Source organism: Oryctolagus cuniculus, chromosome 14 (genome assembly GCF_964237555.1).
Source record: "Oryctolagus cuniculus chromosome 14, mOryCun1.1, whole genome shotgun sequence".
NCBI classification, from domain to species: domain Eukaryota; kingdom Metazoa; phylum Chordata; class Mammalia; order Lagomorpha; family Leporidae; genus Oryctolagus; species Oryctolagus cuniculus.
Genome location: NC_091445.1, coordinates 91,224,291 through 91,248,936, shown reverse-complemented (window position 1 = coordinate 91,248,936; position 24,646 = coordinate 91,224,291). Strand labels below are relative to the sequence as shown.

The following is a 24,646-nucleotide window of genomic DNA, read 5'->3' as shown; positions in this document are numbered from 1 at the left end:
GATGCACACGGATACTGCTCTCTCTAAAAGCGAGCTCACTCAGCACCGTTCAGAGAGCCAATCCCCATTCAGAGGCGGCCAACATACCTCGACCTAGAAACCATCTGGACGCCTTACTTCCCGAGCAGACGTCATCCTTACCAAGGAGAGACACGGTGGGGGCCACGCTTCTTCAGTCATGAATCACACGGAGACGCCACGGCCGCATGGGCACGCCAGCCCAACTCTCACACGCCAACGCTTCAAAACAGGACAGAGAGAGATGCTGTTAACTCATTTTAAAAGGCTCAGTGGTAAATGCTGAACAATTCTAGAAGGTTCTATCCACAGCCTGCCCACGCAGCGCGCGATGCAGAGTGACACAGAACGGCTCGGTTACCCCCACCAATGCAGCTCCTCGCAGGCCCCTGTGGGCCAACAGGTTTCCTACCTCAGAAAACCTGAGAAGTAGAAGTTTGAGTGCTATTAACATATGAATGATGTGGATAAAATATGATGCAAACCCTTCATAATTAAGCAGTTTGGAAAAGGCATGCAGATTGGTGTGTGCATTTACACATTACACATTCATTGTTCTTTTAGAATACTCAGTCCCTTAAGCCGCGCATTGCAGAAACAGGAGGTAAAGGCAGGAGTGGAACAAACTATACCCAAATTTTGAGTTTGCACTTTAGTTGCCTATGGATTTCTTTGATGCACAATTATGAAACTTCTATAGGAAACAGAATTGTGAATCATAAAAACAATGAAATTTGCCAAAACCAAACCTGTTCAATTTCCTCATATAATAATAAAAATCCTGAAAACTAAATGCCCCCAAAACACCAGCCTACACAGAGACTCGGATTCCAGAATGTGGAAGAAATGACTAACTTCCACCCATCACCCATGAAGGAGCAGAGCCACTGTCAAAGGCTGATCCCTCCACCTCCAGGCTCATGGGTTTTCTGTTCCCCTCGGAGCCTGTGCTGGGAAGTACACTGAAGCCAGCTCCACCCCTACCAAGCTTCCCTGGGAGCAGCTGGGGGTGGTGAAAGGAAAAGCAAGAGAAGAACCTTCCAGAACATTCTGGCTCTATCTCTTGGTAACGAGTCCCTCATGGTCTACGCCAGCGATGATCGAAAGGCCATCTGCTTACAGAAAATAAACAGCAGCTGGAAATGTATAAAACTTTGTGTCTACTGAAATGCCATTTCAGAAGTCCTAGGTTCAGAGGTCAGAGAGCAATGACAAGGTGGCGCTGCCTGAGGTCCCCCGCCCCCAGAAACTGTCCTTGCTCAGTTTACGGAAGCCAGGGGGTGACCCAGGCAACACCACTGGAGTGGCCCAGGGACATGCACAGTGCAGCGTGGCCAAGTCCAAGGTCCCAGTGGGATCTTAGAGGGGAGTGACATCATCCTTGGAAAAAGACCAGGTGCAGATGCAAGTCCTTGAGACAGAAAGAGGAGCCAGGGAGCCCCCCCAGGTCAGCAGCAGGCTCACTCCGGGAGGAATTCCTAAGAGCAGCCAACTTCCTTTTCCCAACACCAGTAATATCTCCACTGGGCGTGGCAACAAAAGATGTCAGTGAGTTAGGATTTCTCTACTAAAGCATGTTTCTATCACGAGCTTCAAGTCCTAAAACCTCTGTACCACAGTGGTTACTAAAATGGCCCTTGTATCTGTTTAGCTCAAAATCAGAATTGAAGTAAGGAAGTTGGACAGCTCCGCAGATTCGTGCCAATTTTGACGAAACCCTAGGTGTCGGAATTAAACTACAAACAAGGCTGATGGGTCCCTGACCGTCCCTAGGGAGGTCACAGTTTTATGCAGGTGGCCCCTTACCTGGACACAGAGCCCTGACTGTAGGATGCGAGACATTTTCTTAAACAGAAGGCCCATAGGAGCACATGGTGAGAATACGCTATCAGGAGAAGATCCACGCTGAAGCCAGGCAGGGGCAGCCCCAGCCTGCACAGTGGCACCGGCCCCACCTTCCCCAGACGTCAAGACGCAGTGCCCACACAGCAACTCCGGCGACGGAGCTCAGGTGACTCGGTCTGGGGCACAGAACCTCTTCAGAATCTCAAGTCTACCAAGCAAGTCAGCCCAGCAGCAGGCTTCAGCAGTTACTCCTATGCCTGAGTTTACATCAACGGGGAAAAACAGACATCAGCAGCAGCCTGGCCTGGACAGCCTGGGGAGCAGCATCAGGACCCGCGATGGCCGAGCTTCAGCCCTCGCCCAGCACAGGCGGCTCCAGAGGACTCGCACAGGTGCCAAGGAGAACAGACGGGGCGCCAACGGCACAGCCTCAATGCAGCAGGACAGGATTGCGAGCCAAGCCAAAGGAAGAGACAGCGGCCCTGCAGGTCTGGAAGCTGCGCTCCTGGGTCCTCTCCCGAGGAAGTCCCAGATAGCTCGTGTAGAAGTCACCAGTTACTGACCTGCCTTCTAGAAAACCCAGAAGAAAGCCCCAAGGCTCACCCCAGCAGAGAAGTCCGGGTGTTTTAAAGCCCCAAGGCTTACCCCAGCCGAGAAGTCCGGGTGTTTTAAAGCAGACACATCACAGCCCGCCTAGTAAGAAGGGCTTGTGTTTTATCAACATGTAAATTTATTTTTCTAACTTCTTAGAAACTTTTTTTATTTAAGTTATACAAGGGTCATGAATTTCCTACACAGATTTAGGAACACAGCGATACTTCCCACCCTACTTTCTGTCCCACCCAAGCTCCAACCTTTTTTTTTTTTTTAAAGATTTCTTTTATTTATTTGAAAGAGTTACAGGAAGAGGTAGAGACAGAGACAGAGATCTTTCATCCACTGGTTCACTCCCCAGATGGCCACAACGGCTGGAGCTGCGCTGATCTGAAGCCAGGAGCCAGGAGCTTCTTCCGGATTTCCCACATAGGTACAGGGTTCCAAGTACTTTGACTATCTTTCACTGCTTTTCCAGGCCATAGCAGAGTTGGATTGGAAATGGAGCAGCCAGGTCCTGAACCGGTGCCCATATGGGATGCGGGCATTGTAGGCTGTGGCTTTACCTGCTATGCTACAGCACTGCCCCCCTCCCACTCAAAATGTTTAGAAAGATCTATTTTCAGTTTACTTAATGATCATAAAGTTAACCCTATACTAAGGAAAAGTGTTCAACAAATAGTCTGAAGAAAAATACACTGTTCCTCAACAGCAGAGACGAGGGCTGTAAACAGTCACAGATCTCGGAAAGTCCATTTCACTCCAGTACAGTACATTTCAGGTGTTCTATTAGGGACCAGCGAAAACATATGGTATCTGGGTTTTGGGGACTGGCTTATTTTGCCATTTTGTGGCAAAAGACAGGATTTCATTTTTTGACAGCTGAGTAGTATTTCACAGTGTACATACACCATCATTTCTTTATCCAGTCAACAGCTGATGGACATCTGCGTTGATTCCGTACCTTAGCTATAGTGAATCGTGTTGCAGTGGACACACGGGTACAGACCACTGTTTCATATGCTGATCCCTTTAGGTTTGGGTAACTTCCCAGGAGAGAGGTGGCTGGATCATACGGTAAATTTCTTGACTTGACTCAATTCTGTTTCAGGACAAACCTATTCTTTTCTTTAGCTTAGCGTCCACCCTGGTACAAACAAGCCCGCAGTCCTCGGTGTCACAATTCCTGAGAAACACCCTGAAGAAGAGCAGCCACCCGGAGCAGCAGGGTGTGAGGGCTCTGCAAACCAACCAGCGCTGGAGTCGAGACTCCCCCAGAGGCCTGACTCGGCGACTCCTAACGTTGTCTCCACAGGGAAATGCGGCAGTAAAATCCTACACATCAATTATGACTAAGTGCCCGTCAGCACCTGGCCTTCTGCTCAAATTCACCCCACACCCCCGCCCAGCCACTCAGAATGAGTAGCACTGTTGCAGCACCCAAAGGTCAGCCTGCCCTACAAACACCGGAGAGAAATTACCGCGTGAGGCCTGTCTTAACTGCTCAGCTTGGAAACTGGACAACAGCATAATCATACTGCAAATAAAACAGAGATGGACAAGACCACCAAGCGTCATCAAGTTTGGTGGAGAGATAAAAAGACACCTCACCAGATATAAGCTTAGGAAATCTGAGCCAGTTTCTCTACTTGCAAGAACTTTCCAGTGGCTGTTGGGGTTCAATGGACACACACCCTGGTACCCGTCTGTCAGTCAGCTAACCGCCATGCACAACCCACGGCCATGCACGGAAGGCGAAGAGGACAACAGCAGAATCAACTCTGCTCTCAGGAGCTCCCACGGACACGGCTATGTTTCTGCTGCCTACTTCAGTAAATACCACGGCACGGGAGGAAAGAAACGGTTTCCACGTAGAACAAGCATCATCTCCCTGAAAGAGGGGGAATCTGATTTTGGCTTTGGGGGATGAGTAGGAGACAGGGAGGATACTAATGAGAAGGTGGAGTAAGTCTGAGTGAGTTACAGAATAAACAAAGGGCAGGAATACCTGGGAGTGTCGACAGGTGTTACGTAAGGAGCTGCTCTGGCCACAGCCGTGCCAGGTTGGAGCCTCAGAGTCTGGTACTCCCCCAGCCTCCTTGAACGATGGAAATCCCACCTTGCAGGCCACCCGCGACAGGAGCTTGCCGGAATGCAGACTGAACAGGGCCGGGTACAACTGGGCAATTCTGCTAGGTGGAAAATCAGGACTACAGATCAGCAGGATCACAGACACAAAGTGGGGTTTGTGCTCACGTCTGCAAGGGAAAGAGTCAGCAGGAGACTGGAAGTAGGTGGGCGGTCAAGGGGTAGAGGGGAGGGAGCAGAGCACCCCCCCGCAGAGGTCCTGCCACATCTGGGGGAGTGGGAAGAAGGTTCAAATGACACACTCGGGCCGCAGGACAGGAGAAGTAGGGGACACATGGACTGCAGGCAATGTCACCATGAGAAAGAGCAGACACGCCACCCAAAGGGAGACAGGGTCCGTCCCTGGGGGCTCAGGGGAAGGTAGGATGAGAGCCATAGCTGGGACATGGCTACAGCAGCCCTGCAGGGAGAGGAAAGACAAGCCAGGGAGACACAGGCCAGGCCCTCATCAGCTCCTGGAGGTAAGCTCTCAACCCTTGAACGTCCTGCCTGGGGAGTGCCTCTGCTGTCCCAGGGCACAACAGACAGCCTATCTGACAATGCTGTTTGTGGGTGGCGCCTTGGGCCATGCTCTCTCTTCTGATTCTGGAGAGGGCTGGAGACCACAGACAGACACAGGGCCACTGGCCCTGTCTCTGTTCAACTCCAGCTGGCAACCCCAGACACCAAGGTCCGGTGCCCTTCCATACTTCCCTATCTGTGAGTTCAACTCCCAAGGTCCAGTGCACCTCCTCACCTCCACATCTGTGTGCTCAAACCCCAAGGTCTGGTGGACCTCCTCACTTCCACGGCTGTGTGTTCAACCCCCAAGGGCAACCCAAGCTCAGGTGACTTCCCTCATCTGTGTTTTCACACATCCCTGTTGGGGGAATTCATCACCGTCCGTGTGACCACATAGAAGAGCACAACGGGAAGACGGTGCCCAGCCTCCCCGTCTCCAGCCCACCACCTATCCCACTGCTGGCTCAAATCCATAGCCTTTGACGGAAATCAGTCACATCAATAGAAAGAACCACTCTCCTAAGTTCTGTGAGTCCTACTAGAATATCACAAGCCCTGTGCAGAGTCTCGGGCCTCCCTGATTAAGAGAAAAGCAAGAATCGAATTCAAGGATCTCATTACAGCTGTGAAAGACTGGGTGGAACTCCTCGACAAGATAGAAATGAAGGAAGCACACAGAAACTCAGAGCTGAAGCTCCCGTGGTGACCCACAGGTCTCGGAGGACCTGCTCCAGGCTTCACTGCAGAGTCCAGGGCCCCAAGTGCAGGTGGGGCCAAAAAATCAACATTGAAACCCAGGAGCTACAACTGGCACATTGCTTTGGGATTATTCACAAACAAATCACAGCCGACACTCCCATAGATACATTCAGTATCCAAGATAGATTTTTGTTGACTTTTTTAAAAGATTTTATTTATTTGAAAGGCAGAGTAACACAGAGAGAAACAGACAGAAAGAGGAGAAAGATATGGTTCAACCACTGGGTCGCTCTCCAAATGGCCACAGTGTTCAGGGCTGGGCTAGACCACAGGCAGGAGCCGGGAACCCCATTCCGGGTCTCCTTGTGGGCGGCAGGGGCCCACTGCCTTCCCAGGTGCATTAGCAGGGACCTGGATTGGAAGTGCAGCTGCTGGGTCTCGAACAGCACTGGGATACAGGATACCATCGTCAAACAGCAGCTTAACTTTATGCAAATGAAGGCCCCAAAGTCTTAAATACTTTGAATAAGTGGGCTATGCATCACAGCCCACTTTTGAAAAACATCTGTTGTGGGGCGGGTGGTGTGGCATAGCAGGTAAAGCCACCGCCTGCAGTTCCAGCTACTCCACTTCTGATCCAGCTCTCTGCCATGCCTGGGGAAGCAGCAGCAGATGACCCATGTCCTTGGGCCCCTGCATCTGCATGGGAGACTTGGAAGATGCTCCTGGCTCTTGGCTTCAGATTGGCACAGCTCCAGCCATGGCAGCCAACTGGGGAGTGAACCAGCAGATGGAAGACTCCTCTCTCTCCCTCTCCCTCTCTCCCTCTCCCTCTCTCTGTAATTCTGCCTTTCAAATAAACAAATAAATCATAAAAAAAAATCCGTTGTACAGAAACATCAGTCTACAAAATCAGGAGGCAAAAAAGGAGGAATGAATGTCGTCAAGTTTAAGACCAAAATATAAGGAGAATCAGAATTTTCCACGCAGGAATGAAAATACAACATGAACACAGAACATTACTGGTGAGAGCCCATCACGCTGTCCACAGGCTTAGCTGGGAAGAGCTCTCTGGAGACTCCAGCACGTGGAGGTAGGGGTATGAAGAAAATCCACTCACTCTTGCTGTCCCCTCCAGCCCCTGTTAGTCCTTGTGCCCAAGCTGACTGTCCAGGCCTCAAGGGGCCACCTCTGGGACATCTGTGCTGGACACTGAGGGTGAGAGCAACACTGCCTCTGGGGACCTGGGGACCAGGGCGTCCCAGTCACTCAGAGGAGAAGGGAAGAACTGGCAGCAGAGAGGAGGATGGACACAACAATGAAGAGAGGAAGCAGCAGAGGGGGAGGGGAGAAGGAAGGAGGGGAGAGGAGGGAGGGAGGGAGGAGAGAGACTGACTGGGAGCAGCGACAGAAATACGCAGACGCTGCAAAGCAGCGGGGCCTTGTCTCAAATATCATAGACTGGATCCTTATAAAACTCACTTTACTTATCAAAATAAGCCTGACTGTATGCAATTCAGGGTTACAACAGGTGCAGGGGAATGCATGTGGATAGTAAAACGCTTACTATAGCAAAGCAAATAAGGCTACTTGGCTGGTGCTGTGGCTCACTTGGCTAATCCTCCGCCTGCGGTGCCGGCACCCCAGGTTCTAGTCCCAGTTGGGGCGCCAGTTCTGTCCCAGTTGCTCCTCATCCAGTCCAGCTCTCTGCTGTGGCCTGGGAGGGCAGTGGAAGATGGCCCAAGTGCTTGGGTCCTGCACCCGCATGGGAGACCAGAAAGAAGCACCTGGCTTTGGATCAGCACAGTACGCTGGCCGTAGTGGCCATTTTGGGGGTGAACCAATGGAAAAGGAAGACCTTTCTCTCTCTCTCTCAACTCTGCCTGTCAAAAATAAAAAAAATAATAATAATAAGCATACCTGACATCTGAGGGAGTCACTTTTTGCTTTTTTTGTGACGAGAGCAGCTATCATCTACTCACTTAAGGAAAATCCCAACTCCCATGCATTTTATTAACAGCTTTCCAGATGCTGCCCCTTAGCTCCGCCTTAGCAAGGTAACAGAGAACTGCAGGCAGGGAGGAAGGCAGGCTCCTGGTCACCTCCACCGCCAGCAGCCCCCACATTCCTAAGCAAATATTCCAGCATTCCAGAAGGCTTTCTGGAAGGGAAAAGCAGAATGCGTGTGCAAGGCGTGAGGTGAAGAAGAAGCTGACTGTAACAGGCAGCAGCCCGTCCCACGCCATTCCAGGAATGCTCTGAGCCGCAACTGCCCAGCCTTCCCTCTCTGGGTTGGACACCACTGGCGTCAGACGCTGCTCCCTGCAGCAGGTTCCTCTTAACCACCCCCCCCCCCCCAAACAAGATTGCTGAGCGCACTGTGCCAAGACAGGCTGGGATGCAAAGGGAACACCTTGTATTTTTAAAGACAGATCCCTGGATTTGCTGTGTTCTGTCCACTGCGCATCTCTGAGTGATACGAGGTTTACATGCTGGAAGCGGAGTTGGACAGCTTGCACTGGAATGGGCTCGGGTTTTTCTTTCTCAAAGGCGTGTGTTTGCCTCTGGCCAGCACACACAAGGTCTGCAGAGAGGAGCAGCGTCAGAAAGATGTAGCGTTTCCTCTGGGAACGATATCAGTGCGTACAGCGTGGCTTCCAGAAGCTGGAGAGGGCCACACGGAAAGGTGACACACGGAATATATGGGGAGAAGAGACGTTTAAAACGGAGTCTTGAGAAGGTGTAACGACACAATAGCACACACCCTGAAAAGCGTACAAGCACTCCGCCGTCCTGTCCACAGCAGCCTACCTGTCCCTCAGTACTGTGTCCTGGTCCCCAGCTCAGGACAGGAGGTAGAGCAAGGTGGCATCGCACCAGCACCCTGCCACAGGTCTCTGCCCTCCGGACGCACCATTTGGAGCCACTTCCCCAAAGCCACAGGTGACCACAATAGTGGACAGCTAATATTTTTCTCGAGAAACAACTCCACACAATAACCAAGAAAAGTTAGTAGGGGCCGGCACCGTGGCGCAGTAGATTAATCCTCTGCCTGCAGCGCCAGCATCCCATATGGTCGCAGGTTCTAGTCCTGGCTGCTCCTCTTCCAGTCCAGCTCTCTGCTATGGCCTGGGAGAGCAGTGGAGGATGGCTCCTTGGGCCCCTGCACCCTCCTGGAAGACCGGGAGGAAGCACCTGGCTTCGGATCAAGCGCAGCTTCAGTTGTTGTGGCCATTTAGGGGGAGTGAACCAACGGATGGAAGACCTTTCTCTCTGTCTCTCCCTCTCATTGTCTGTAACTGTACCTGTCAAATAAATGAAAAGAAAGAAAAGAAAGAAAAGAAAGAAAAGAAAAGAAAAGAAAAGAAAAGAAAAGAAAAGAAAAGAAAAGAAAAGAAAAGAAAAGAAAAGAAAAGAAAAGAAAGGAAAGGAAAAGAAAGGAAAGGAAAGGAAAAGAAAAGAAAAGAAAAGAAAGGAAAGGAAAAGAAAAGAAAGGAAAGGAAAAGAAAAGAAAAGAAAAGAAAAGAAAAGAAAAGAAAAGAAAAGAAAAGAAAAGAAAGGAAAGGAAAAGAAAAGAAAGGAAAGGAAAAGAAAGGACAGGAAAAGAAAAGAAAGGAAAAGAAAAGAAAAGAGGGAGGGAGGGAGGGAGGGAGGGAAGTTAGTGAGCTGAGTAGCCCATGTGTCTTTAAAACAGACAAGCAGCTGCTGCTGCTGTGGTACAGGGGGTTAAGTCGTGACCTGCGAGGCCGGTCCAAGTGCCAGCTGCCCCCCTTCCCATCTAGTTCCATCATAATGCGCCTGAGAAAGCAACAGAAGATGGCCTAAGTCCTTGGGTCACTGCCACTCGTGGGAGACCTGGATGGACTTCCAGGCTCCTGGCTTCATCCTGCCCAGCCCTGGTTATTGAGGTCATTTGGGGAGTGAACCAGTTAATGGAAGATTTCTCTCTCTCAAATAAACAAATAAATCTTTAAAAAAAAAAAAAAAGCCAAGTAGTAGACGTTGAGGTTTCCCTTCCCCAAATCTCACGCTGTCTTAGGACTAAAGCAGGCGCACCCAGGCCAGTCCCAGAGGTGCCCCAGGCCCCATAAGCAGGCGTGCCCCATGTGAGGACACCTGACCTCGTGCCTGGGTCACTTACTGACCTAAGAGCCCCACAGGAAAACCCTGCATGCCGGGACCAGGGCAGGCCCATCTAAGGTGGCAGCCAGCAAGCAAGTGCGTATGCAGAGATGCACATCTACCTGGAGCCAGCCCACGCGGACCCAGCTGCAGGCCCTCCCCCGACCTGTAAGAGCACAGTGCCCCAGAGGGCACAGCCGAGAGACGTGGACAACAGAAGGCAGAAGAGGGGGACTGCACGCCTCAAAGTGCCAACAAACCCCACCCCGTGGGAAGAAAACGACCCAGCTGGTTTGATTCATCACGCAGGCTTCTCTGAGCATTTATTTTAAGGTGGTGTTAACTAATGACCCTGGAGCCCCCACACTGTCCCAGTGACTGGGAAAAAGCTGGAGAAAGGTGCCTCCTACTGCACTATTCCCACAGGTGACAAGAAGGAGTGTTCTAAACGAGTTGCCCAAAATTTAGCAACTAACTGCTTGGAAAGAACGGTTTCTAAAACGGGCTCATGAGGTCACCAAGGTCTCCTGCAGCTGCCATGTGCCAAGGTCTCAAGGGCAAGCCTGCCCTCTGTGCCAGCAGTTTGGAAGGGTCTTCCCGGTGGGCAACTGCATGGACAACCGGCTTCTCAGCTTTCGTTCTGACGGCTGCACAGGTCCAGCTTTGTAGCCCAAACTCTCACTGCCCAGGAAAGGAAGTGCACCTGAGCCCCTTTCAACAGCGCAGCCTCTCAATGTCTGTTTATCCAGAATAGCGCATCCGACAAGCCTGGTGCTGAGAGCAGCCGTGTGCCCACAGACAGGAGAAATCAAGAGTTAATCCCAAGGGTCTATGCTGTGGCACACCTGGGTATGCCACGATATATGCGATGTCAGCATCCCCTGCCAGAGAGAGTACAGGTTCGAGTCCCAGCTGCTCCACTTCCAATCCGGCTCCCTGCTCGTGCACCTGAGAAAGCAGTAGGAGATGGCTCAAGTACTTGGGTCCCTGTCATCTGCATGGGAGACCCACATGGAGTGTCAAGCTCTTGGCTTCAGCCTGGCTCAGCCACGGTCACAGGGGCCAGTTGGGAAGTGAACAGGTTAGAAAATGTCTCTGTCTCATCCTCAAGATATTATCCTAAGATCAATGTTTAACTCATAAAAAAAATTATTTAGTGATCACTGTTACCTGTTAAAGGTCTGTTAAAAGAAGAAAGGGGTTGGGTGAGTTCTGAGGTTAGCCCACTGGGCATTGCCCAGGAAGAGGGAAACACACACCTGCTATCCAACAAACCCAGCAGGGGCACCAAACCCTCAGTGAGCAAGGCTGAGCCAAGCACAAAAGAGGGGGCGAGCGTGAAGAGGAGGGGGGCTCACAAGGAACCCAGGTGGAACAGCATGAAGAGGCAGCAGTCTGGGCCAGTTCCCGGCCATGAACTCAGTAGACCCACATGAGTCTCCTTTCACCCAGTAGGCAACACAGGTAGGGCAAACCCACAGGAGCCAACCCAAAGTACACCCTGGGCAGTGTCGTGTCTGGGCCACCTGAGCCACCCGTGGGCGTCGTGCTAGAGGACACACATGCTCCGAGCCCGGCCAACCACGTTGCACTTCGCAAGACAAAGTATGATGTTATCCTCTGGCTTAAACCTAGCACAGGCTCTGCAGTCAGTATGTTCTCTCCAGAGAGGGCAGACACAAAAGACTTGCAAATCCTTTGGAGAGCAGCCCTAGCGACCTCCGGATCTCTCACCAGCAGCAGGCACACCAAGGCCTCAAGCAAGGAAACACCTCCTTCTCCCCTCTCTGCAGGCAGGGGATTTGCTCTGGGGGTGGGGTCATGCCACGTACATGTCTGTTTCACCTGTTCTAGAGGACTTAGCACTAGGAATCCCTGGGTGTGTTGCAGAACCAAAAATGTAACTCCTTTCTATTTGTCATGCACTTGACATAAATTAGAGATAAAAATAAGAAGCCGGCTACTGCGCGGTGAAGCAGATGGCATCCCACCTTCCTGTAAATGTTGCTGTGTTTAGAGTGTTTACACAGGCAGGGGGATAACAAGGCTGTGTTTTTCACACTTGGCAATGAGTCACGTAATCCATTCCGGCACAAAGCGTACTGCAACCTCCTCCATGCGAGGGGGCAGCGCAGCCCGGATCCTATGGAAAAGCGGCCCGCACCAGCCCCCCCGGGTTACTCGGTGAGGCTCCACCCGCCCCGCCAAGCAAACTGGACGCTCTGAGCGGGAGGCCAGGCGAGTCCTGATCCAAGCCTGTTGGGGAAATGGATGCTCTTCAGACACCACCTTCATTTCCTTCATGACACGACCGCAAAAACTGAGCCCTGGAACAGCCACAGCGGAACTGGGACGGAAGTCCCTCATACAACTACATGCACAACCACCACGTGACCCAGCAATGGGCCGAGGTCCAAGGGAAAGGACACCAACAGGTCCAAGAGACACCTGCCTCCCAGCCACACTCACCACACCCCTGTTCACAGTCGCTGGATGGTGGAGTCAGCCTCAGTGCCCAACCTCAGACGAATGGACAAAGAGAACGTCCCGCAGGTGCACAAAGCAATACCACTGAGCTGCCCAGAAGAAAGAAATCCTGTGACGAGGGGCAACACGCATAGAACTGGGACAGGAAGAGAAATGCGCAGAGAAACACAACCAACAGACGTTGTCACTCGTGTCCAGTCTAAAAAGTTGGTCAGGGCAAGCGCTGTGGCGTAGGGGGTAAAGCCACCGCCTGCAGTGCCGGCATCCCATATGGGCCTGATTCAAGTCCCGGCTGCTCCACTTCCTATCCAGCTCTCTGCTATGGCCTGGGAAAGCAGTATTAGATGCCCCAAGTCCTTGGGCCCCTGCACCCACGTGGGAGACCCGGAAGAAGCTCTAGACTCCTGGCTTCAGATCGGCGGCCATCTGGGGAGTAAACCAGCAGATGGAAGACTGACTCTCACTCTCTCTCTCTCTCTCTCTTTCTCTCTGCCTCTCCTCATCTCTCTGTGTAACTCTGACCTTCAAATACATAAATAAATCTTTTTAAAAAAATTAAAAATAAGAAAGCTGGTCTTGGAGTGAGTGGCACAGTAGTTATTAGAGTCTGGGAAGACATGCGGTGGGGAGGGGGGGAGGGGATTAGTTAATTCGAAATAGCTAGATGAAAGGATTTCCAAAGGTCCCAACACAAAGAAACAATAAATGTTTGAGTGGGTGGATAGGCTAACTGTCCCGATTTGATCAATATACAGCATATATGTATTTCAAATGATCATAATGTTCCCTGGAAAAAAAGTACAACCATCCATCATTTGTCAATTAGAAACAAAGTCAGAGCAGAAACTTTATTCAACAGTGAACCCCCTACCTTTCCCCTCTCCCCAGCCTTGCTGAGATACACTGTGGACGTGATACAGCAAACTTGCGAGAGGAACCATGAAAAGTCTCGGGAAATTGCTGGGCTGACCGGCCACGAGAGGGGCCAGCATCAACCCCTAACTTCCTACGAGAGGGGCCAGCATCAACCCATAACTTCCTACGAGAGGGGCCAGCATCAACCCCTAACTTCCTACGAGAGGGGCCAGCATCAATCCCTAACTTCCTACGAGAGGGGCCAGCATCAATCCCTAACTTTCACACGCAGAAGCCCACACCATTGAACTCAATAGGAAGACACCGGGACCACCGTGAAACGCAGCCGTGTTTTACAAAATTATGTTCCATTATTTCCCACTGAAATAGTGCTCAGGACGCGGCCTGGCCCAAGGTACCCCCTGTGGAAGAGCCGGGCAGCACCCCAACAACAGGGCTCGGCTTGAGTCCGCTCTTCGCAAACTCTCTGGAAGGCGACTCCCCTGCTCCCTGGGTAGTCTGGCCAGCAGCGCTGGGTTTGCTTTCCCTTTTGATCTGATAAACCCTTGGGACAGTCACGCCCCTCGCTGTGGGAGGGGATCCTATTTATGAATCTAAATCCAGAACTCGGCAGCTCTTCACGTCTTGTCTTACGGGCTTGACCTCTTCATGGAAACCACTCATCCCCAAACCCGCACACCCCAGCACCCTGCTGCGATGTGCACGCCTCTCCACTGGGGCTGCTCTGTCAGCCCACCTCACCCTCTGCAGCTTCCTGCTCTGCCTCCCCTGGAAGGCAGGAGACACGTCCAGCTCAAGCTTGAACCCCGCAGGCCGGGCCTAAAGGAGCGAGCACGCCAAGAACCCCAGTGGATGAGAACCGCTCAATTCTATCTCAGGGTGGCTCAGAGTGCGCAGACCAGGGCGCGCCCACAAAACCAGCCACTAGCGGCTCAGATCCCGCTGGGCGTCCTCTCCTCCCATCCAGGCATCGACCAAAGTCAGCGAGAAATACCGAGAAAACCCAGGTGGACCCCGGAAGTTACCCGGTCGTCACCCAGGTCTGGAGCTCCCCTGGCACAGTGAGTATCCGGGTAAAGCTCTGTGACAGCCACTGTCCTGTCACTGAGTAGAGAGAACAGCAGCTGGCTGGCCCAGAGACCCTGGCCTTGCGTCCATCCCACCTCTGCTGAAGGGGAAATCCCCTCCCCGACCCCCGGCCCTCGGCAGGTTTCCAAGTCTCAGGAGCAGCTTTCCCTGCATCCGCGTGGGCCCAGGCCCCTTTTCTTAACCGGCCAGCAGCCCATCTATCCCGAGTCCCAACCTCTCACAGAAGCCCCCAGACACGCCTCCCTCCTCTGTTCTAATCCCTGAGAGTAACATCCGTGCGGATCCCACTGCAGGCTCCGTCGGGGGAACCAGCCTCCTCTGGTCTGGAGAAGCGCTCCAACCAGAGACGTCCCCAGGGAGAGCGCGGGCACAGTGTGAAAGGCAGAGAACAAGGCCAGTGCAGGGCCGTGGAGACCGGCAAGGAAACCATCTTCCCTTGGCACGCAAACATCAGCATGGCGGATCTCGTGCCCCACTGGTCACCCCTCAGGAAATCACGTTTCATCGCGAGCAGGCCAGCTGCTGGGTACCACTCAGCACCATCTCTGAATCGGTGATACTCAGATCCACGGGAGTAGAGTTCCTACACACAGCAGTTCTGCGGGCACTGATTAAGACAAAACCTTCACTTCTGCCTCCTGGGATCCCACTCTCCTCCTCCAAGGGCACCTGGGGCCTTCCCACATCTGTGCCCTGAAAACCCTTGGTCCTGGTCCAGCTGCTGCCCCACCCATCCACTCCCAAATTATGCCTCCCACTCGTCTCCCCGGGCAGCCGCAGAGAAAAGAAACGGGGGAAGAACTCCCTTCGCACTGTCCAGCTTTGTTCCACATGCCATTCTAGAAAACACGTAGGTGCTCTGGTGGGAACAGCAATGAAGTCATGACAAGATTCACCACGTCAAAAAACCTGAAAAGCTCTTTCGTTAATCCAGCTACAGGAAATCAGACCCGGATTCTAAATGGATATTTTAATCTGGACTGGCTGATGTGTTCCGCATGGTCAGTTCACACGGGCAAATCTCATCCGCCGCTTTGTGGGTCTACAGAACGGGGAAGGTGCAGAGCCCGACCTCAGAACCGAACCCCGAGTGCGACACAGAGGCTGTGTGGCTCTGGTGAGCAGCACGGGACAGCGATGCAGCGATCAAGTGAGACTGCAGCGGTCCAGGACCTGTCCTTGCTCCGAGAGTGTCTTTGCAAGCTGCATATACCGCTGCACCCAACTAGGACACGCCTGGCACCGCTCACTTCTCATCCGTCTCTTCCTTGCCCAGCACACGGCTTGTTGCAAAGACCCCAAGGCCGGCCACACAGCCACCACTTGATGCGATATACAGTGCCTGTCGACAGACGCAAACCAGCAGCACTGCTTCTGATCAGGCCGCTGGCGTGTTCCTGCTCTCCAGCACACGGGGGTCTTCTACCAGAAGCCCGCAGAACGCAAACCTGGGGCTGCTGCCACAGTGCGCTGGGTTAAGCCACTGTCTGTGACACCTGCACCCCACATCCAAGCAATCTGTTCAACTCCCAGCTGCTCTGCTTCCAGTCCGGCTTCTTCCCAAGCTGCCTAAGAAGACTGGACGGTGGCCCGAGTGCTTGCATCCCTGCCACCCACGTGGGAGACCCAGATGGAGTTCAAGACTCCTGGCCCAGCCCTGGCCGCTGTGGCCATCTGAGGAGTGACCAGCAGACCGAAGATCTCTTCACCTCTCTGTCATTCTGCCTTTCAAATAAATAAAATAAATCTTCTAACACGCAAATGGACCAACCATCCAGAAATGAGAAAGGGGAGGGCCAGAAATGGCCCAGGTTTCCTGAGCTCGCTCTGCCGTGAACCAGGACAACTTCCTCACTTGGCCGGGGAGCACGGCAGAAACTCTCCTGTGCAGACAAAGCACGTTTCCCCAGGCACCTGCGACCAGAAGTAACAGTGATGACTCTCCCGGAGAGGAGAAGACAGAAAAACGACTACTCCCGAAGGAAGCATGAACACGGGCCGGGTGTCAATGCTGTGTCTCTGGTGGACCAGGACGAACCCCATCCAAACACCAGGCTTCCCTCACCTTCTCCGCTAGCGTCCTTCCATCTGCCCCCCATACGGCTCAGCGTTGGCCTGCCAAGTCCCCTACAGCGCTGATAGACCTTTGGAGAAGAGACAGGCAGAGAAGTTGCAATGACAGGAGCTTTGCTCCCCGCAAGGATGTTCACTCACTCTGGAAACTGTCACTGCTCACGAGACATCTTCATTCTGAATGAACTCGCCAGAGGGAGCCTCCCCCCCACCTCCTCTTCTCCCTCCTCCTCCTCCTCCTCCACTCCAATTTGTTCTGACAGACACACGGCTGTCAAGGAAGGGCTCGCTTCCCAGAGTGAGACGCAACGCAGGAGCCACACAGCTGTCCCAGCTTTGTCAACAGAAGTCAGCCGCTCACGGGGAGGCTGCCGCGGGATCAGCCAGCGCTCCACAGCACTCGACAACACGGCCCCCGCAAGCAGAACGCACCCCATCTCAGGCACTTCCGGCCCGGCCCCTCGGTGCTCACTGGGACAGAGGCTGGCACTGTGCTTCCAAAGGAAGTTCAAGGCCAAGTTCAACTAAAAGCCCTGGTGGATTCCCACAAGTCGGGCTGCATTCTTTAACCCAGACAAAACTTTCTTTCGATTCTAGCCACACTCTCTCTAAACAGAATCCTAAAAGGAGAAAGCAGAGGAGCAGGGTTCAACAGTTTACCACCAGTGAGCCTGGTTTCCGCACCCAGTTGTTAGGGAAGACACCATTTATTACTCAAGCTGCAGGATCCCAGCTCTCCTCCTGGTCACTGCAGAAGCAATGAAGTGCAGGTGCCCTGAGGTCACAGAGGCAGGAGAGCTCCTGGTAGGTCCCCTGTAACTCACTAGCCCAGAAAGGGGGGGGGGGGATGTTGGCTGAGAGCCACTGCAGAGGGGGAAGTCCATCCAGGGACGCAATCCTCCGAAGCCCACACTGTTACAGACACGAAAGTCAGCTTCATTATTATCCCAAGTCTACGGGACTCGCGTAGGAAAGCAGAAAGGAGCCGACCCATCGGAGTCCACTAACTCCGAACACGGTTCTTTTACATGGGACCCGAGATACACAAAAGAAGAAAAGACGGTTGACCTGCTCATCCGCAGAGTCCACATTCGCAACTTCATTTACCAGCAGGAATTCTTCTGTAATCTGAAAATCAACCTTAGTGGGCCACTTCCCAGGCTTGCACAGACATGCATGGGACAGGAGGGAAACTGAGTCTCCCAGGGCACACACGCCCAGCTGAGGTCTAACAGGACAAGTCTCTGCTTTCCTGTCTCAGCTATCGGCGCCTGCATGGTCTCAGAAGCACTACCTTTCTTGTTCTTGTTGCTTCTGTTGGTGATTTCTCTGTTGACAACAGCCTTACGCACAGTGCTGGGATGCTGTCTCAGGCTTCTGAGGACAAGAAAGCTGTGTGGAGCCTTCCAAAGAAAATCCATGTATTCCACAAGCCTTGTTCAGGCATCAGTTACAGAGCAACTGGCCGTGAGTTCAATGTTAATTACCCAACAGTATGCATTGATCAACCAAGTGTCTTTGACAAAAAACGCACATTCAGAACAAGGTTGACAACAATGCTGTGTCAAGTTCACGGCACCCAGGAGCACCACTCAGCATTTGCGAATTCAGCACTTGCAGCGACTTTGCGAAGCAGAAGCACCATGGACAAGAAGCATGGCGGAGAACACCGAAGGGCAGGAGCAGCAGGTGTCCCCACTGGAGCCGGACAGCAAGACCACAGGACGGCGTAAACAGAGCGTGAACGACACAGCGGCATCACCAGCTACACTCAAGGAGCTCACGGGCCAGCATCAGAAACCGGACACACACCATGTCCCTCTGGAAGCAGAACCCTGGCCTGCAGCATGGCACAGAATTCACCCTGCCACCTGCAAGCCGGGGGTACCCCGGGCCTGGCCGTCTGCCACTAACCACCGTGGGCAGACCATTCTGGTGCTATCTTAGGTTGAAAACCAGACCTCTCAGAAACCAAAATCTGGACAATCTATGGGAGAGGGACGGGATGACAGGCTGGTGGCCAAGGTCACGGGCTGCATGGAGCCCCAGCTTCGGCTCTCATGACACCACGTGCACGGGAACATTGCCTTCTCATTGGGGGTGACTGCAGTCCACCTACTCCACTGTGCCCATTACACCTGGATAACACACTGCTGCCCAGGGCTACTGGCTTGTGGCTGCAAATGTGAACGCAGCTCCTATTTGCCCCTCTCACATATTCTCATCTAGGAAAGAGATGTCTTGCTTCCCGCGTGCACGGGGACAGAGGAGAAAACATTAAACTGGTGAAATTGAACGTAACAGCAAGTTCTGACTTTTCCAGTCTAGGATGGGCTTCTCTTCACTGAGCAAAGCGAAACAGCAAAGCAGGTTGCAAACGTCCCGGAATAAGCAGAGCCAAAGCTCTCGCTGTGTTGTTCCCGACGGCTTTCCAAACTTCTCCAGCCACATCCACCGCACCCCTCCCCCAGCCCACAGTAAATCTGCAGAAGTCTCACCACGCCCCTCTGGGAGGGAACTGGCTTTCTTTCTACATTTCCCTCATTATGAGGACAAAACACTGGTCTCTTTCTCCGCCTCCACTCTACATCGTCAGCTGTCAAAACAGAAAAATAAGACAGAGGGCTCGAGGCGTGCTCACATTAACAGGTTGCACGGGTAAAGGAACACACACGCAGCTTCCAAACCCAGCAAGAGCAGTGTCCATTGTGATCCGCAAAGTCCAAGTCGGTGGGCTCCGTACCCGCACTCACGAGAAGCAGGACCACTGGTAAGAGTAACAAACCCGAGAGCCGGACAGGAATCAAGTGCCAGTCTCCACGCCACCATCAGCAGCCGGGCTTCACCTGGCCCAGGCCCTGAGGCTACCATTTCTGCCACCTAACCACAGTTCTGCCAGGGTTCCCCGGTGAGTCAGCTCATCGCCTGAGGTTCTCTAGAGAAAGCATCATCACCATCACGACCAGGAGGCAGTGAACCACCAGGAATGGGCCGGGACAAGCTGCCTTGTCTCCAGAAAACATGAGAATTTAAAAATACGGTAACAGGGGTCAGCACTGTGGCGTAGCGGGTAAAGCCGCCACCTGCAGTACCAGCATCCCATGTGGGCGTCAGTTCAAGTCCCGGCTATTCCACTTCCCATCCAGCTCTCTGCTATGGCCTGGGAAAGCAGAAGATGACCCAAGTGCTTGGGCGCCTGCACACATGTGGGAGACCCGGAAGAAGCTCCTGGCTCCTGGCTTCAGATCGGCGAAGCTCCATCCGTTGCAGCCAACTGGGGAGTGAACCAGCGGATGGAAGACCTCTCTCTCTCTCTGCCTCTCCTCTCACTGTGTAACTCTAATTTTCAAAAAAATAAATAAATCTTTTAAAAAAATACAGTAACATTTTCCGTTGGACTGTTCAACTACAGTTGGCTCTAACTAACCCTGATTTCTTGGGGCACGGGCTGCTGAGAAAGCTTGTATATGGATGCAAGATAACCCGGAGCTTCAGTGAGACCCAGTGGCAGCAGGAAAGAGGACTCAAGCTACACTAAATTTCTGAACTGGAAAGCAGAGAAACAGCTGCTCTTTCCTTCAAACTTGCACAAGACCCCTGTTCAGGGAAGCAAGCAAGGGCCCGCACGAGACACGCCCTGAGGGCTGGAACACAGGGGCAGACAGAACCGCCCAGAAGAGGGGCCTAGAAAGAACCCCACCTCTGCCACCCACAGCAGGACCAGCTCCGTGCTCCAGGAAGGCAGGCAGTTAGGTCAGAGCATCCACTCTACGTAAAGGCAGTCTCTGCAGGTTCCCTGCGCAATCCCCACTCGCTGGCTTCATCTTTCAGGGGGCCCAAGCTCCCTGTCACACAGCTGGACAGCGGGCTGCTCCGTCCCCAGCCCAGGCGCACAGAGGAGCATCTATTACCGTCACACTCTGCATTCTGGGGAGTTCAATCTCTTTCCTGCACCTGGCTGCCAGCAATGGCTTCTGCGCAAACAGGCATCCGGGCTCCGGGTGCAGGTGAGGCCCAGCACTGGGCAGGGGAAGATGCTGGGGGCGCTTGGAAGCACAAGACAAAGCACAACAGGAGGAGGATGACCCTGAACCTTCGATGGCGTTGGAGGAGAAAGCGGAGACAAGCGGGAGAGGGGAAGAGCAAGGGGCGTTGCTGGGGGAGCAGGAGAGCAGAAGCGAGGACACCTGTGACTTCAGGCGCTGACACGAAGCAGACACAGCCATGGTGCCCGACTCCTGTCCCAACTGGACGCCAAACCACTTGGGGGCTGGAGGAGAGAGAGGTCTGAGCCGGGCCAGCTGCAATAACAAAGCAGACGGCTGGAACCACGACCGCCTTTAAAAATAAACACGGTGACTCAAGACCAGGGGGAGGACCCAGCCCCGAGAGGAGTTCAGCAAGCCCTGGGCCGCCCCCGACTCCGCTGTAAAACATGTTGGAAACTGCCATTCAACGAGGTGTGTCAATGACACTGCAGAGGCAGACCTCACCTAGAGAGACCAGGACCCCAGGGCCCCTCTGCACGGGCTGGGAGCACCTCATCACCGGCACCCTCCCCCAGCCCGAGGACGCCTCCTCCAGAACAGGGCAACGCGCCCAGAGTCCAAACACTGCCACCCCGTGCACTGTGCGGCACAGACACGTCTGTCTGTCTGTCTGTCTGTCTGAACTTGACTGCGCTTCTTCCTCTGCGATACAGGGGTAACAGCAACCAGCTGACGTTTCAAATATACACAGGCCAAGCTCCTGGCTCAGAGCTGGTGCCCAACACATCTTCAATGTGAGGATTATTTAACAAAGTGGAATCGTTTCAGACCCCAACGGGTGAGGGCCGAGAGGACTGGAGTTCACTACTCCACGAGCTGTACAGACTACGACTGCAGGCCAGGGTAGGTAGCTGCACGCTGCTCTGGGCCATACGAGGGGCTCACACACTGACAGGACGCCGAGAACTGGGTCTGCGTGTGCCGGGAGACTCGTCACGGAGCCCTGAGTCCCGAGTCCCGGGAGACTCGTCACGGGAGCCCGAGTCCCGAGTCCCAGGTCTGCGTGTGCCAGGAGACTCGTCACGGAGCCCGAGTCCTGAGTCCCGGGTCTGCGTGTGCCGGGAGACTCGTCACGGGAGCCCGAGTCCCGAGTCCCAGGTCTGTGTGTGCCGGGAGACTCATCATGGGAGCCCTGAGTCCTGAGTCCCGGGTCTGCGTGTGCCGGGAGACTCGTCACGGGAGCCCTGAATCGCTGGGCAAGTCTGTGAGCAAGTGCGACATCAACACCCAGGGCACCCCTGGCAGGTGTGAGAAGCGGAGAGGCTCCTGCTCCGGAGGTTTGCGCAGGTGCATGGTCTGGGAAGCCATGTGCATCACGGACATCCCCTGGAGGTCCCACAGACAACGCTCAGCCCCAGGTAGGAGAATCTATTATATGCTGTACATAGGACACAAAGTTAATTGTTAAAATCCCATTTTTTTAAAATGTACTCATCATTCCATTGTACACTGTCTAATTTACGTGTTATTTGCCCATGAATGCATTGTTCAAAACTTAGATATGGAAAGCCAGGATTTATCCTAGTGGCTGGGATGCCAGAGTCCTATGTTGGTGTTCCTGGGTTCAATTTCTGACTCCAACTTCCTGCTACCACAGACTGAATTCAGTTCCCAGCTCCAGGCTCCATTACAGGCACCTGGGGAGTGAAGTGGCTGAAGGGAGCTTGCTGGCTTACTAGCTTGCTCTCTCTCCCTAACTAAATTTTAATTTGTTTTGCAAATAAGGCATGTGCCCTGGAAAGCTCAGATGCACCATGCTTCTGACATACTTGATGGTGGACAGCACAACTCCTGTGCACATCCTCTGCTGGAGGGCTGGGGTTGGGGGCAGGTCCATGACTTCTCCTACGCATAGAACCCAGCAAAGATGACGTGTGCGTCTGTGTCCGTGTGTGCGTGCATGTATGTGTGTGTGTAATTATATTATATGGCATACTCACCTTGCTGGGGTCTCTTTCTCCCTGGCTGGCTTTTGCAATCAAATGGATGTGAATGTCAACAAAGAAATTCACATGACAACAAAGTACCAGCAGCTTCTAAGAGTGTAAGGAGGCCTCCAGCAAAAAAAAATCAAGCCCTTATTCCCAAAACCAAACCAGTAGGTTTCCAACGGCCCAAGAGGACTCTGAAGCAGCTGCCGCCCCAGCCCCCATCAAGCGCCCTTGACTGCCAAGGCCCCAGTCTCGCCATGCGCAGACCTCCACCCCAGGAATGGTCAGGTCGCAAAGAGTGATCTGTAAGTCATCAAGTGTGTCGTCACATTTTTCCATATTAACAGACACCTGACACAGAGGAATAAATCTCAGTTGTTAAACGTGAAGGGACACAAATAATTTCATTTAAAATAAGTCAATGACCCAGTCTGTTATAATTTATAAATGTACATCTCAAATGCCAGGTTTTAGGGGCTGCTACTGTGGCGCAAAAGGTAAAGCTGCTGCTTACGGTGCCAGCATCCCATATGGGCACTGGTTCAAGTCCCGGCTGCCCCACTTCCGATCCAGCTCCCTGCTAATGGTCTGGGAAAGCAGCAGAAGATGGCCCAAGTCCTCAGGCCCCTGCACCCAAACAGGTGACCCGGAAGAAGCTTCTGACTCCAGGCTTCAGCCCGGCCCAGTCCCAGCCACTGGGACCATTGTGGGGTGAACCAGTGGATGAAAAAGATCTCTCTCTGTCTGTCTCTCCCTCTCTCTCTAACTCTGCCTTTCAAATAAATAAATAATCTTTTAAAATTCCTGATTTTCATAAGACTCTTCGTAATTACAACCCACAGTAGGCACTACAGGCAACACTCATGATTCTTCAGAGGCTCCAAGGACAGCGAATTCTTAATCAAATAAGGGAAACAATAAATTAACATTTGATCATGAATTACCACCCATGGAGATTTCATTTTTAAAACTGACATGTGAGGGAGTGGCCATTGCACCTGACCGTCAGCTGGTGGAAGAGACACCCACACCACGCATCAGAGTGCCTGGGTTTGAGTTCTGGCTCTTGCTTGTTTCCAGCTTCCGGTCCACATACACCCTGGGGGGCAGCAGGTGATGGCTCAAGTAGTTGGTTCCTGCTGCCCACACAGGAGACCTGAACTGGGTTCCTGACTCCTGGCTTCCACCTGACCTAGTCCCGGCTGATGTGGGCCTTTGGGGTGTACACCATCAGATGTCTCTCAAATTATAAAAATAAGACGCGTGATTACATAATACCACATAAACTACCATCAAAATTCATTTTTAATACTCTGATGGTTCATGGAAGCCACCCCTGAGAACACTTAACGTGTTTTGATTTGACCAACAGTATAAATGGAAAATCTGACCAGGCGTAAACAATGTAGTATTAAATTGATTGTCACGAGCAGCTCATGGGTTAAAACTATCACTGAACCCACAGGGATGAATGCTAATATTGCCACAAATGTGGACTTCATATTATTACACAGGACAAAACAATTTGAACAAAACAAAACATTTAAAGCAAGACATGACAGTGCGTTTCAGAAGACCCCCACAACATCAAAGTCTGTGTCGGGGCTAAAAGTATTGCTTTAAGCAAGGGCACTAACAGGAGAGCTCTGTGCCTTCCTCTGAGTTATGCTGTAATTTACAAATGCTCCACAAAATAGTCTATTTAAAACAGGGGGAAAAAAAGTTTATCAGTTATTGTAAACAGGACTGCTATGTTTAAATGCATTTTTTTCAACCTGCCAGCTATGAAAGACTCTCAAAAGGCATGAAACAAAGTATAACATGCTAGATGGCCCAGTAATAAACTTCGCTACTCACTCAAAGAAAATCATTTGCAATCACGTCTCCACTTGTTGAGGGAGAAAGAAAAATACTTTCCTCATTTTTGATAAGTTTATCAATCTGAAACTGAACTGAATGTTCCAAATTTTCGAGCTCCAAGACATTCAAGGATGGCTGCCTCATAAAATGCATTCTCCTTCTGTTATTGCTAGCATGTAACGCAATCGAATGAAAACAAGTACTATAGTCATATACAAGGCAAGTACTCAGGTCCTCAGAAGAAACAAGGATAACCTTATTTGTTGCTTTATGACTTCAAGTTGGGTAATTTGTTATCTTTTTTGTCCTTTTTTTAAAGTGTAAGCTGCTCTCTGGCTTTCTTCTTTTCCTCCG

At 52.3% G+C, this 24,646-nt stretch overlaps 1 protein-coding gene across 5 annotated transcripts in view; it reads right to left on the bottom strand.

The window, feature by feature from the left end:
• Positions 1–24,646, bottom strand: part of SEMA5A (semaphorin 5A) — a 472,925-nt gene that overhangs the window by 368,590 nt on the left and 79,689 nt on the right. For 2 of the 5 annotated variants that reach the window (XM_070056841.1, XM_070056843.1), the window contains exon 2: positions 88–240. The exons of 1 other annotated variant lie outside the window; for it this stretch is intronic. The gene's annotated coding sequence lies outside the window, so the exon portion shown is untranslated. The remainder of the gene's footprint in view (positions 1–87; positions 241–24,646) is intronic. 2 more of the 5 variants (XM_070056840.1, XM_070056842.1) reach the window with 1 other exon arrangement.